The sequence below is a fragment of the Parasteatoda tepidariorum genome, chromosome 2 (genome assembly GCF_982258835.1).
Source record: "Parasteatoda tepidariorum strain Cologne lab strain chromosome 2, Ptep-v5.0, whole genome shotgun sequence".
Classification (NCBI taxonomy): domain Eukaryota; kingdom Metazoa; phylum Arthropoda; class Arachnida; order Araneae; family Theridiidae; genus Parasteatoda; species Parasteatoda tepidariorum.
The window spans coordinates 118,163,043-118,176,510 of NC_141756.1; the positions used below are offsets into that span (position 1 = coordinate 118,163,043).

General features: G+C 30.4%; 1 long non-coding RNA gene across 26 annotated transcripts in view; it reads left to right on the forward strand.

The window, feature by feature from the left end:
* LOC122272739 (uncharacterized) overlaps positions 1 to 13,468 on the forward strand; it is a 65,467-nt gene that overhangs the window by 14,765 nt on the left and 37,234 nt on the right. For 10 of the 26 annotated variants that reach the window (XR_015431760.1, XR_015431755.1, XR_015431756.1 and 7 more), the window contains 2 exons: positions 3,696 to 3,758; positions 6,832 to 6,979. This is a non-coding gene — a long non-coding RNA (uncharacterized LOC122272739). Of the gene's footprint in view, positions 1 to 2,922; positions 3,032 to 3,695; positions 3,759 to 6,831; positions 6,980 to 13,468 lie in introns of all 26 variants that reach the window. The other 16 variants (XR_015431743.1, XR_015431736.1, XR_015431735.1 and 13 more) reach the window with 4 other exon arrangements.

The window sequence follows — 13,468 nt, forward strand, 5'->3', positions numbered from 1 at the left end:
ACTCTTTTTATTTAGTTTGTCAGTGCTGTCAATACATAGATTTATATGGGAAAGGAAAAATAGCCATCACGCCCCCCTGTTGCACTTGTCTTTGAGTTGCCTTGAGTCCCTGTTGCAGTTACTTCCACTATCTTCCAGAGCAGAACAGTTCAATAGAGGCCTCTCAGTTGCCCATCAGGAATTCATTAGTGGGGAGAGGGATAATAAGATGCCTTTCTCTAATTCTTGGTTTACTCTTTTCCCTAAAAGAACATAAATCTTTTTTTCTCAAGCAATGTTCTATTGTAAGATTTGGAGAGTGGTCAGCAGGTGTGGAAGGGCATCCTTTTGGTATACCAGAACTATCTTTTGGAAAACTCACAGTTTTAGCAAGCAATCAAAATTCTTATGACTGTACTTAAACTACCATAAATTCAGGAACACCACTTACAATTCAACTCCACACAACAAAATATCACTATAAAATATGTTCATTTGAGCAGATTTTAGGTTCAGGCTTATCTAAAAAATGGTGGAAATGAAATAGATAATTTTTTTAATAGGTTTAATGTAATTATTTAAGAAAAACTTTTTATTTTATTTTAACAATATGCTTACTGTAATCAAAAGCATAAATGGTAGTAAGATGCTTTATTGAATTTTGTATGTTATTTTTCAATTAATCTTAAATTTTTTTTAAAAAAATTTGCATGGTATTGAAAACTGTTTTTATGAAAATATTTTTAATAATTTAAATTCTTATTTCTGTTACTGGCATAAATAGGTTTAAATTTAATATAATCAAAGAAATATATATATATTTTTTTTTTAAATTTGAACTTTACTACTAAATATTACTATAAAATGTGTTCATTCAAGCAGATTTTAGCTTTAGACTTATCTAAACAATGCTGGGAATAAAAATAGACCATCATTAAGGCCATGTTTTGATAGTTTCTTAAATTAGTTTAATATAATATTGAAGAAAAACTGAGTAAGATGCTTCATAGAGTTTTGTATGCTATTTTTTAATTAATCTTTAGAATTTTTTTTTGATTTGTATGGTATTAAAAACATAAGTTTTAAATTATTTTTAATGTATAATATTTTCAATGTATATTATTTAATTTAATGTTGCATTTTTAATTATGTTGTTATACTATTTAAAGCGCCTATAATAAAATTAATAACTGAAAAGTTAATTATTTATTAAATCATAACTACAGACACTTAAAAACATACATTTATTATTTTATTAATATATGCATGCATTTTAAATAAATTACTATGCTAATTAGCTCATTAACTTGATTTATATGTTAATTTATTAATAAAAATTAGTAATTAATATGTTTTCTTTGCTACTTTTTGTAAAGTAAAAAGTTTTTCTTCTTCTTCTGACAATGTTTTAATGACAATAATCTGACAATGTTTAAAGAATTGACAATGTTTTTTAATAGAACGTGTAAAGTCATAGAAAGAAATTATTGCCTTTTTAAAATAATAAACTTTTGCACCCTGCCCCCCCTTTTTTTTGCCTAGAATGAACTCTGAGTCTAGTAATTCTTGTATTGGACATTTTTTGTAAATTTTATATATATTTTTAATTCTTTTTTTAGTATGGATTAGAAATGTTGTGTAAAGCAAAGGCTTAAAAATATTTAGCATCTTTATAATTAATTATTTGTTTGTATTTAACTCTTATTTTGAAAGAAGAAAAAAAACTTATTTCTTATACTTTTTGCAAAATTTTCAAAAAAGTTTTTTTCTTTTTTAACAGAAAAATATTTAATTCTTGGTAGTACCATTAGTTTTAAAATTTCCCTTTCTGTTGTTTATTTAGAAAATTACTAGACTTTAAAAGTTAAATCAACACTTCCTTTGCAAAGTATTTTAATGAAAACTATAAAGTCTGTGAATTTTGTTGCTAAGGCTCTTTTGAGTAGTTTTAGTATTTAGTAAAGTTTTGAGTAGTTTAGTAAAGTATTTTCAAAAATGTTGTAGTTTTATATATTTAAACTAGTACTTCCTTTTGTAAAAAAGTTTTCAGGGCATGTTTTTAAATGTATTGAAAATCATTATGAAATAAGTTTTAAAAAAATATGAAGGATGAAGTTCTCTTAAACATATTCATTAAACAACTTTTTAAAGAGTGAACACAAAATTATAGAACAGTCATCTTTAATAAATTTTATTTTAAATTTTAACTTCATGCATAAAACTTCAGTTTTGTAATTTTGTTTACCCATGATGAATTAAAAATGGTAGACTTTTGACATCTAAATTCTAAAATAACATTGATTTATGAATTAATATTGGGACAGAAGATTTCCTTATAATATAGGGTACTACTGAGAGTTCAAATTATATTTTTCTTATCACGTAACGCTATTTCTTTCTCTTATTTATTTTTAAAATTTTGAAATGGAAAAACTAGGAAAATAATTTTTTTTTCTTTTCAAAATTATCTAAAATTATTCACGTACACTATATTTGAAAAATCATTTCAAAATTTGAACAAAAGAAGCTTAAAGGTACAATTTTATATCTGGTGAAATTCAATTTTATTTAGGGAGTTAAAAAGAAGGATGTTAATTAAAATTTTGATGCAATTAAAAAACGAAAAAGATTTTGTTTTTTAAGGAATATTAAAATTTTGTATATGTTTTAAAGTTATTCATGTATAAAAACCAAACAAAGATATTGTAAAACAATATATTTGTAGTTATTATTGTAGTAAAACACTTTTTAAAAACTATTCAGAGCTATTTTTTTTTAATTAATCAAGCAAGCCTCCTTAATATATGCAGGTCCAAGGCTCCTAAAAGTGGCCCTTTTGTCAAGCTAAAAAAGTATAATCATGAATGTTGGTGTTTTATCTTAAATTAACATTCAATATCTGGACAATAAAAAATAAAAAAATTAATTGTTTTTGGCTTTCAGGTTCAGCTGCTGTCAAAGCAAAATATGTCTGCTTACCATTCGTTGATCAGCATACAACAGTTCAAAGTTATGGAATGGTTCAGTTATTTACGCATCCTCATCCCCATAAGTTGATCAAATCTTTATTTTTGAGAACTCCTTGAATTTTAAAAGAATTCAATTTGTTTAGTTTTATTATTTTATAATAATTAGATTTCAGCAAAAGAAACATCGGTTCAATACGATATAAAATTTAAAAATATTTAAGTTTCTGAACTGTCATTATGAAAAACTTGGGCTCGATCCCCTGTGATGTCTTAAACTCCACCCAGCTTCAGATTGATGGGTACCAGCTTGTCTGGGAAGTAAAAGTGACCTGTGTGCAGTGCTGACCACATTGCCGCAATCATGTCGTTGGTCACAAAAATTAGAAATTAAAACATATTTATTGCATTTAAAAGTACTATTAATTGATGAAAAAGAATTGTAAAGACTTCTAATTACATGTTTTCTAATTAGAAAAAGCTAGTTAATTTTCAAATTAGAAAAATAACATGTTTTCTGATATTTCTTTACTTCTAGATTGTTACAATATTAATTTTTTTCAGGCACTGCTATCTTAGGACCACTGCATATTGTTATCTGCAGTGTTATTTGCCTTAATTAAATCCGTGAAATAAAAATAATTAAAAATTTTCTGGTCGAAGCTTAACAAAAATACTTTCTGAACGGTAGTATGAACGTTAGTTTTAAAATGTCGACATCTGATTGTATACCAAAATAAAATGTTACAGGTGTCTGACACAAAAGAGAGTGGTGATGAGGAAGGACAAGTCCAGCTTTTTTAAAACATTTAGGTAGTATAAATAAATATTTTAATTTTAAATAATACATTTTTAAATTGTTATTCTTTGATTACTATTTGATTAACTTGTATTATAATTATATTGATTGAAATTATGTAAAATGTGGATTAAGACAATTTCAAAGAATAATTTTATAAAAAGCATTTTTGTCTTGAGAGTAAATATGTTGAATTGCTCTGAGCATGTTGAATTTTTATCGATTTCAATAATAACGAAAATAAGAATATTGTTTTTAAAAGTATTTTTTGCTATTTTTGTTTTTAAAAGTATTTTTTGTATTAGTTTTCTTGAAATTATTTATCAAATACAGTGTGCTTATTTGTGTTCAAAACTAATGCAAAAAATAAACAAAACATCCTGAATTACTTTAGATGTAATGGTTGGATTTTTACATACTGAAACTTAATCCTTTCCCAATGGGAGAAGTTCAAATCTATTGGTATTTGAAATCCTATGGAGATGCAATGCTATCATGTGCCTAAAATTACAGTTTTTAAAACATTCTAAGACACTGTCAAAAATATGGGATGGTCGGAGCTGCCACCGTCATGTTCGCTGCCACCGAGGCACTAGCGCGTAAGAGCGGCAATTCCTGGTATGCCGTTGGCGCGCTAGCGCGTCAATCGGCTATGATAAGTTCTGTGCTCTGTGTTTAGTGTGGCTTTGGGAGTTTAACGGAGAGGTTGTTTTGGCACGTTAGTGAAGCATTATTATTTTTATTTTTTGTGGTTGGTTTTCAAAATTTTTGTTTGAATTTTTTTATGTGCGTGACTGCCAATATCTGCATATTGTGCTTATTATTTGTAAATATTTTCAATTCTATTTCATACATGGTACTTCATATACTTGAATGGTATTCCGCTTTATTCCTTTTAAACTGCTATTTTATGCAATATGCCATTAATTTCTGAGAATATTGGTCAGACGCGCTGGAGCATCAGTGGCACTGACGAAGACAGGTTGTGTCTGTGTGCCACTGACGCTTCGGAGCATCGGAAAAAAAACGCTCTCTAAACAGCAAAATAATATGTTTCTTCGTTTTTCTGGTTTTCCTAGTAAAATATAAGGAACATTTGAACCATTAAAACCCTGTTTTGTAATCCGGCTTCTGAGAATGGAAATATCATTTTTAGTGGCAGTGAATGTGTTAACGAGAAAGTGCATGGCAGTGTGTCGGCCGGAAAATGAGAGCGTTTCATTCTTTCTTGTGTATATGACAGTCAGATCCAAACTGTTCAAGGAAGTGACTTCAGATATCTTAATTAATTAATGCATATGATTTTTTAGTTACAAAACCAGACACAAAACATACTCTCTCTGAATAAACTTACCTTTTTTGGGCAAATTTTTACCTTGTCCTCAAAATATTGGGGGTAGTTGTTATCTTGGAATAATGGTCAGGAAAGTGGTTAAAATTTTGGACCCTTTAATGTTAATTTTACTTTTTGCTTAGTTTGGAATTTGAGAATTTCTTAAGTGAATGGAAAGATTTTTGCACACAATTATGGAATTGGTTTATCCAGAACTGATTTCTTGCAAAAGATAATTTTTATCCTTATTAATTGTTTTTTATTGTTTTATTTAATAATAGTTGAAAACATTTTGAATGGTAAGGTGTAAAATTTTTTTTATCTCTTTAAGAATGTAATTGTATTTAGAAACATACAAACTTGGAACAAAATTAGTTGAATAGTTCCTGAGAAATGGAATTTTAAAGAAGTCTTTTATTTGAAATTCGAATTTCTACCGAAATATTTGACCAATTTCATTTAAATTTTGTATTTTATCATGAATTACATTTTTTAAAATGATGTAAAATTGTGTTTATCTTATCTATCTAACAATGTTTATCTTATATTTCTGTATCTTATATACCTTACACTTCAAAATTTTTCAACTCTTATTAAATAAAATAATAAAAAAAGACATAATTATTAAAAATTATTTTTGAATTATTAAAAATTATCTTTGGAAGTTATCTTCAGTGGATCGATAAATGAGTACCAAGCATGCCTGGGAAATAAACACTGGGGGTTTTGACCACTTAACCAGAACATCTGTTCTTGCACCTCAGAGCCCAAAGGTCAAGAAAACTGAGATGGGCACAGTAGGCCTTGGCCCTCTATGGGCTGCCACGCCTCTGAGTTTATCTTTGGATAAACAAATTTATTACTGTGTGCAAAAATCTTTCAATTCGCTTCAAAGAATTCTCGAGATGTAGCAAAATACGCAAAAAGAAGAATTAACATTGGACCGCTCTCCTAACTTGGACCATGCTCCAAACTTTGGACTGTTCTCATGGCAAAACTGTTGGGACCATATTTTCTAGATAGTGGCTTCTCCCTATATTCTGAAGGTCAGAATCCAAACCAATTGGAAAAAAAAGAGTGTTTTTATTCAGAGGAGGTACATTTTTGTATTTGTGTCTGGTTTCATAACCTAAATTGTCATCTGCACTAACTAATTAGCATAATAGAGATCATCCCCTTGAACTAATAAGATTTAGTCCTAGTGATGAAAATATGATCATTGGGTAAGATATTCAGGGTATTTCATGTATTTGTTATGCACTGCACATAGCTTTTTCATTAATGCAATTTGAATGAAACAGCAATAGCATATTAATTAAGGACCAGCATTTATGTATAGTTAAAGCAGAAGTACTTTTAAGGCTTGTCCCATGGGAATCCTAACTAATCCTATAATGCAGTATCTTCCTTAAATAAAATTTGCGAAACTTTTTTACTTAAGCTTTTTTCTTTCAAATAGTTTTAAAAATTAAAGAGGAAAATAAAACGAGCTGCATTTGTTTATCTAGGAATTTATAAAAACTTTTTTAAAAAAATGAAATTTATAATATAATTTTTTTTAAGAGTTATTATCTTATCTGAAATCCTTATCTTATTTAAAATTGATTTTTCTTTTAAGCAATATTTTTTTTTTTTAAATGTAAGTATGTACTATTTATAAAACTTTTCATTATAAACTAATGTCAGAACATGCTCTTTAAAGACAAACATATTTTTGTTTATAATCGACTTATATATTTATTTTTATTATTTAGATCAAAATCTTCATCTGATCGCTCAGAATCTTGACCGGAAAACCAAATTATTGTTTTACCCAAGGATCCATTATCTTCCCATCTTGAAGCTCTGCATACTTTTCTATCTTGGTTTGATGGAGAATATCATCATTTTAATGAATTTAAGGTCAGTCTTTAAGTACCGATTCAAACACTGAAAAGGGTTTATTATATACTTTTTAAATTAAAGGGTTCATTAACATTATAAGTTGAAAACATTCACCTTTTCATGTTTTTATGCTTCCCTTAATTGGCTCGTAAAACAGGTATGTCATTAGGAAACGTGGCTTAGCATGCATTCCCTAAAAATGTTTGGTTATTGCTTAAAGCTCATTCTAGATCTGGTGTTAACTTTAAAACTAACGTAATTTCTTCTTCCTTATTGACGCTACAGCCCAGGGTGAACCTTATCCTGTTGCACAATATTTTGCCAATCAGCTCTGTCCCTGACCTTGATCTTCCAGTAGGAGATCTTGAATGTTTTGAAATCATCCTTCGGTCTCTCTCTTGGCCTAATGTAATGAAATTCAAACAATGTATTTTTATTGTTTGATAATATAATCTCTGTTATTCTGCTATACAGTTTTCCATCTAGGCATAAGCATTGTCATGAATGACAATATTTATTTAAAAGAAGATTGTTCTCTATATTTATTTAACAGAATCATTTCGCCATGTTGTAGTTGGTTAAAATGAATTATTTAGTTTGTCTTCTTAATGTACCTTAAAAAATTTAAAGAGTTGTCCAGCTTTTGCAACCAGGTTCTTAATCTTCACCCTCTTTTTTCACTGTTCTTAAGTGCTGAATGTTGTTTTATTTCATGCTATTACTTGATTAAAACTTATTTTATATAGGATGATGATTGGGTTATGAATGTTAAGTTTCTTGCAATATACTCAGTTGCAGGGAACTTTTTCCGTTTTCTTCCTCTGTAGCACTCACATTACTAGCATAAATCTCCAATAGTTGTCTTGATTTAACTTCTAGTATAAAAGCACCCTGCAAAAATTTATCAAAAAATTTTGAACAGTTTGTAGTGTCAAATCACTGTCTAAATAAACTGCCAAATTCCTCTCGTGTGTAGTTACATTACTCACACATTTCTGAAATTCATAGAACATTACAAATTGTAAATTAACCTTTTTATTGTCCATTTTTGGAACATCAATATTCAATCTTCTAGAGGCAAAGCACACTTTCCAGTACTGGCAACACAACAGCCAAACAAAAAAGTGTCCACATCACCTAATAAAATATACTCTAGCGCCATCTCTAAGCACTGGACAAAAACTTTTTAAATGACCTCACACACGCATACTCATATATATCTGTTATATATGTATATGACAGTGGCGTGAAAATTTTCGGTGGTCATCGCAATTATTTAAGCTTGTGGTGAAAAATTATTAACTCTAAAATGCAATGGTTGAATGTTCAAAAAAGAAACTTGAAATCTTACCTTCACTTATAAATGAACTCCAGCCTTCTTGTTTTTGAAGCGAATTTGTTAGTGATTTTGATGTAGAAGTCTTCCTTCTCCTTTAAAGACATCAACAGTTCCTTTTCAATGTACAACAAAGCCAAATTACTGAGCCTGTCTTCTGTTTGTGTGGACCTCTTGCATGTATGAATCCTTTTAAGGGCGGAAAAACTCCTTTCTACTGGTGCTATTGTTGCAGGAATGGTCGAAATTAATTTGGAGAGTTTAAAACTTTCCTTGAAAGAACAGTGTAAATTTTCTTCTTTCAGAAATTTTATTAGTTCTTGTGGGCATTTGTCGTTAAATGTAGAAGTCCAGTAAAATACAATCAGTTCATTTTTCCACCCTGTCATATCAAAGGTTTGTGGATATAATTCTCCTAGATTAGTTAAAAGTTGTTCAGGGAAGCTATTTTTTTCTGAAAAATTCTTGGAACTGTTTAGGATTTAGTAAATCAAAGAATGCCAGTTTTTTTCAGAGAAGAAAACCGGCTGCATAAGTGGCTAAGTAAATTATCTGTTGCTTCATAAAACAGCTTTCTATATAGTTGCTCTAAAGTCAGAGAACTTTCGTTGTTAGCATGAACTTTTCTTTTTCTTTTCAGTAATCCTGCCACTGAAACAGTTTTTTTTCCCAAATTATGGGAAATCCGATAATGTCACTTTCTTGCATTCTCCAAGACTTCTTGAAAGTCTCTGATAACATTTAAGCAGGACAATATATTGATACTGTCTGCCTGCAACATTTGAAATAATAAATCTGTTCGGGTAAACTCGAACTTCTTCAAAAACAAGGAGTACCCATTGGCAACACAGCGATCTGGACCATCCCAGGTATCATCAGAACTTTCATAATTGCTTTTAAAAAAATCAATAATTTGTTCACGGTACTGTTCTACCGTATTCACCAGTCTTGAGGTAAAGCGCCATCTTGTAGTAGCAAAAGAAGGAATACTTTTTTTTAAGTATTCCTGCATTGGAAATGATCGCTTACTAGAAGGCGATGAAAATTTTGCAATAGCGCTTAGTGTTGAAAAGAATGTGTTGCATTCTAAAATATCTTTCATGCCCTGAGATAAAACCAAGTTTAATACATGAGCATAACAGTGCGTTAATAGAGCTTTTGGATATATATCTGTAACCTTTTTGTGCAAACCTGACAAATGGACTGACATTACAGCAGCACCATCGTACGTCTGAGCAATGAATTGATTTGCCAGTTTATATTCACTTACGGTTTTCTGTACATGCTCGAGCAAACCATTAGATGTACGGTCTGCACTTACGTCGGTAAATCCAACGAACCTCTCTGTAACACTGCTGTTTCCCTTCACTACATATCTCTAAACTGTAGAGAGCTGTGACCTTCTTCTAATATCCAACGCTTCATCTAATATTAAAGCTACAAAATCTGCTTCCTCAACTTCTCGTTTAATAGTTTCTATCAGTTCTTCACTAATAATACTAATTAGTTCGTTTTGTATATCATTTGAAGTGCCTTTAAAAATGTTCTGCTAAAAATGTTCTGCTAAAACTGGATCGTAGAGTTTTAAGAGATTTAAAGTTTCAACATAATTTCCTTGATTCAGAGAGGAAGTTTTTTCATTGTGCCCTCGGAAAGGTAATTCTTGTTTGGCAAGAAAACATGTCACATCTATGAGTCGCTTTAAAACTTCACGATTTTTCTTAACTGTTTGGTTATGCAAATTGCTATTAACTTTGAGGGTTTTGTCTATTCTTTCATCTATTCGTTTGCTTTCCAAAATTATACAGGTCTGCTACACACTGAAGATGTGATTTAGAATTTTTGTGTTCCTTGGTTGATTTGGTTAATCCATTCAAATTACTGAAACCACTAAAATTCCAAACGTTTTTGGATTTGGAAAATAAAAGACAGGGCCAGCAAAAAAGTTTGGACAAACTTTCACTGCCACAGAGCCAAGTATGAGAATCATAATTAGAAACTGTAAAGTGTCTGGTATATTCTCTGCCTCTTTCTTTTACTTTAGACGATAAATTTTTGAGTGATGGACAAGGTCTACCATTTTGGACAATATTAAGTTTATCCTCAAATCTTAAGTTTTTTCTGGAGTTCTTGTATAATATCCAATTCAGCCATGTTTGAATCAGTAAAATGGGCATCAATGGGGAAAAAATTTCAGTTCATTTAATGAAAATACTGAATTATCACATACGAATATTCAAAGAGGATGCAAAAACTTACCAAAAAATAATCAAAGCACCATCTCAATTAATAAAAATATCTATGACACAGCAAGACAAAAAAATCACTGAACAACAAACCCGCCAAACAAACAGAAATATTTAAAAAAAACTCGTGCACATCGGTAGTTGGCTGTTCTAACTTACGATCTAACTCCCTCGCCAAAACTTTCAATCTATTAACTAAGCCATCTCAGTTAAAAAGCAGAATATACAATACAATGAAAGAGAAAAATTAATCAAAAAGTCCTGCAAAATAAAAAAATACCCTTTAAGAAAAGAGAAATTTTAATTGAATAACATTTCATAACAACAGGGAAGTACAGCGGATAACGGAACAGCAACGCTGTTCTAGTTTGAAATCCAACCCCTTCACTTGAAAGTGCGAGAGCTTCTTGGCTTCTGTCCAACAGAAGCGCAAAAATCTGCGGTGAGTAGCGTTACTTTTAGTTAGGTAAAAAGATACGGTGGGGACGGGGGATGAATGACTGAGGCAGGTAAAAAAACGTTATTTGGATGTGCTAAAGTTTGCGGATCGCACAAGGTTTCTCTTTGGTTTTTACAAATTTTTGATCTGGATTTTTTTTTGTTTTTTGGAAAAATCATATTTTTTAAATTATATTTAAACTCAAAATACTCTATCTAATTCTCTGAAATATTACTTGGTCATCGCCGCATCGTCCGATGATCGGACGCCACGCCACTGATATATGAGTATATATATATATATATTATACAGACCTTCTAACTGCTATTTTTTGCAAAACTATGTTATAGAGTAGAGGCAATCAACATTTAAAAACTATAGCTTCCAAAAATTTTTTTGGTAATTTTGCTAACATCTTAAAAGCCTCCCCATGAGAGAGTCTGAACAAAGTTACATTACGTATGAACTTTTAAATCATTTATATGTAGTAGTTTTGAAAATAACTTTGAATCAAATTTATAAAACAAAGAATCATACATAAAACTTAGCTACGATCACCATCTCTGGTGACACAACAGCCCTATGTCGCCTTCTTTAGAGTATTTTTCCATTCCACTCTTTTGCAGGCAGCTGTTCTCCAGTTCCTTACTTTAATTATAGAAATCTGAACAGCTTGTCTATTGTTGTTATTCTTATCTTAGCCTTTTATTACCGTAATTTCACAGAGAAGCGCCGCCCTGGTATATATGCCGCACCCTCAAAAATCGGCTGAAAGCAAAAAGCTTTTCACCGGACACGACGCGCCGAATTTTTAACAATTAACGAATTTTGAACTTAACGCAGGTATTGATTAAAGACTTAACACATGCTCTAAATACGCATATGTATATAATTTAAATAGTTAAACCAAAGCCAATAAAAGGATATTGAATATACAAAAAAAATAGAAACAATCCTAGTATATAAATTAGATTTCAATAACTTTCTAAGTAAAAGTAAGCATTTTTAAAGTGAAGTAACCATTAAAATATAAATAAAATAATTAATATATGAAAAACTATTAAAATAAGTATGGAAATATTTAAAACTAAAACGATCTTACTTTTGAATCAACAATTCAATATCCTGTTTTGGAAATAAACGATAAATCCAAACAAATCTTGTTCATAGAAAAGCTTAAGAATAATTTATTTAGATATCACCTATCACTATATATTCATATCACTGCATTTAAAAATCCCTCAAAATCAGAACTCTCTGTATCAGAGCAAATTAGGTTTACTAGTTAATTGTTTATTTCGGGTTAGTCTTTGTCACTCACACTTTCAGCCTCACTTTCGGTTTCATTTTGTCCCAGAATGATTTCTGCTTTTTTGAAGTCATATATCACAGTTTCTTTTTCTCTTTTAATTGCTGACAGCTTAAACTCAGAGGTATAATTTTTCCTCTTTATGGGAGGCATTTAAAATGGATAACTTAAATATAACTTATGTTAAAACGAAACAAAAATAGTCTAAGCGAAACAAAATATTAACGAAAATAAAATATTAGTAAAACAAAAACTTATCAGAATTGAAGATTAAAAAAAATCATAAGTTGAGGAAGATGATCGAAATCAGACAGAAATATGAGCAATGAAAAAAAGCTCTCTCCCAAGCATATAAAACAAGTTTCTATTTTTAGAAAATTCCTCCCCCTATTTTCTCTTCTCAAATCAGGTTTCTTTTTTTAACTGAATCCGCCTAGGACGCTCTTTCTTTTATCCCTGTCTATAATTCTCACACACTTTGCTTTTTTCCCTCTTCACTGAGCCTCAGTTGAAAGTTAGAAATTCTTTTTGAACATTCTAATTGCAAGATTATTGAAGGTCATTCCAAGCTCAACAGCACCCTTTATTCAACAAACATTCACATGTTTGTAACAACCAGCTGAAGAAAAAAGGGGAGTGGAGAGAGGCATCCATGACAAGTGGAAGAGACATATTTCCTGGAAAAAACAGAGGGGGGGGGGAGTGTTTGTTTTACAGTTGAGGTTATAACTGGCCCCACCCTGATTTTCTTCATTCATTCCTTTCTGATTTATGCTTCTCCACTCCGCGCCCATTTCCTACACTCAACAACTGTTCATATGGCAGAAGGGAAAGAGAGACTTTGTTCTCTTGTGGATAGTGGTCTCCAGAAAGTGATTCCAAGGAAGGATTGGGGAGTGTGGGGAGGGAAAAATTCCAGGTGCACTGACTATTCCTTGGAGTAACATTAGGCATGAAAAAATAAATTAAAAGCACAGTAACAGGTGGAAAAAATGATGATGAAATTTCCAGTGGGGTTTCTAAAAAGCAAAATTTTTTAAAGGAAAAAAAGTAATACTATATAGGCTGCCCCGTTAGATACGCATTCCTACTAAATTTTCAAGCTTTATATCATAAACGCTGTGGCCAATCTCCGTGAAATTACGGTATATTGAGTGGCACTTAAAACTTTCAAGGC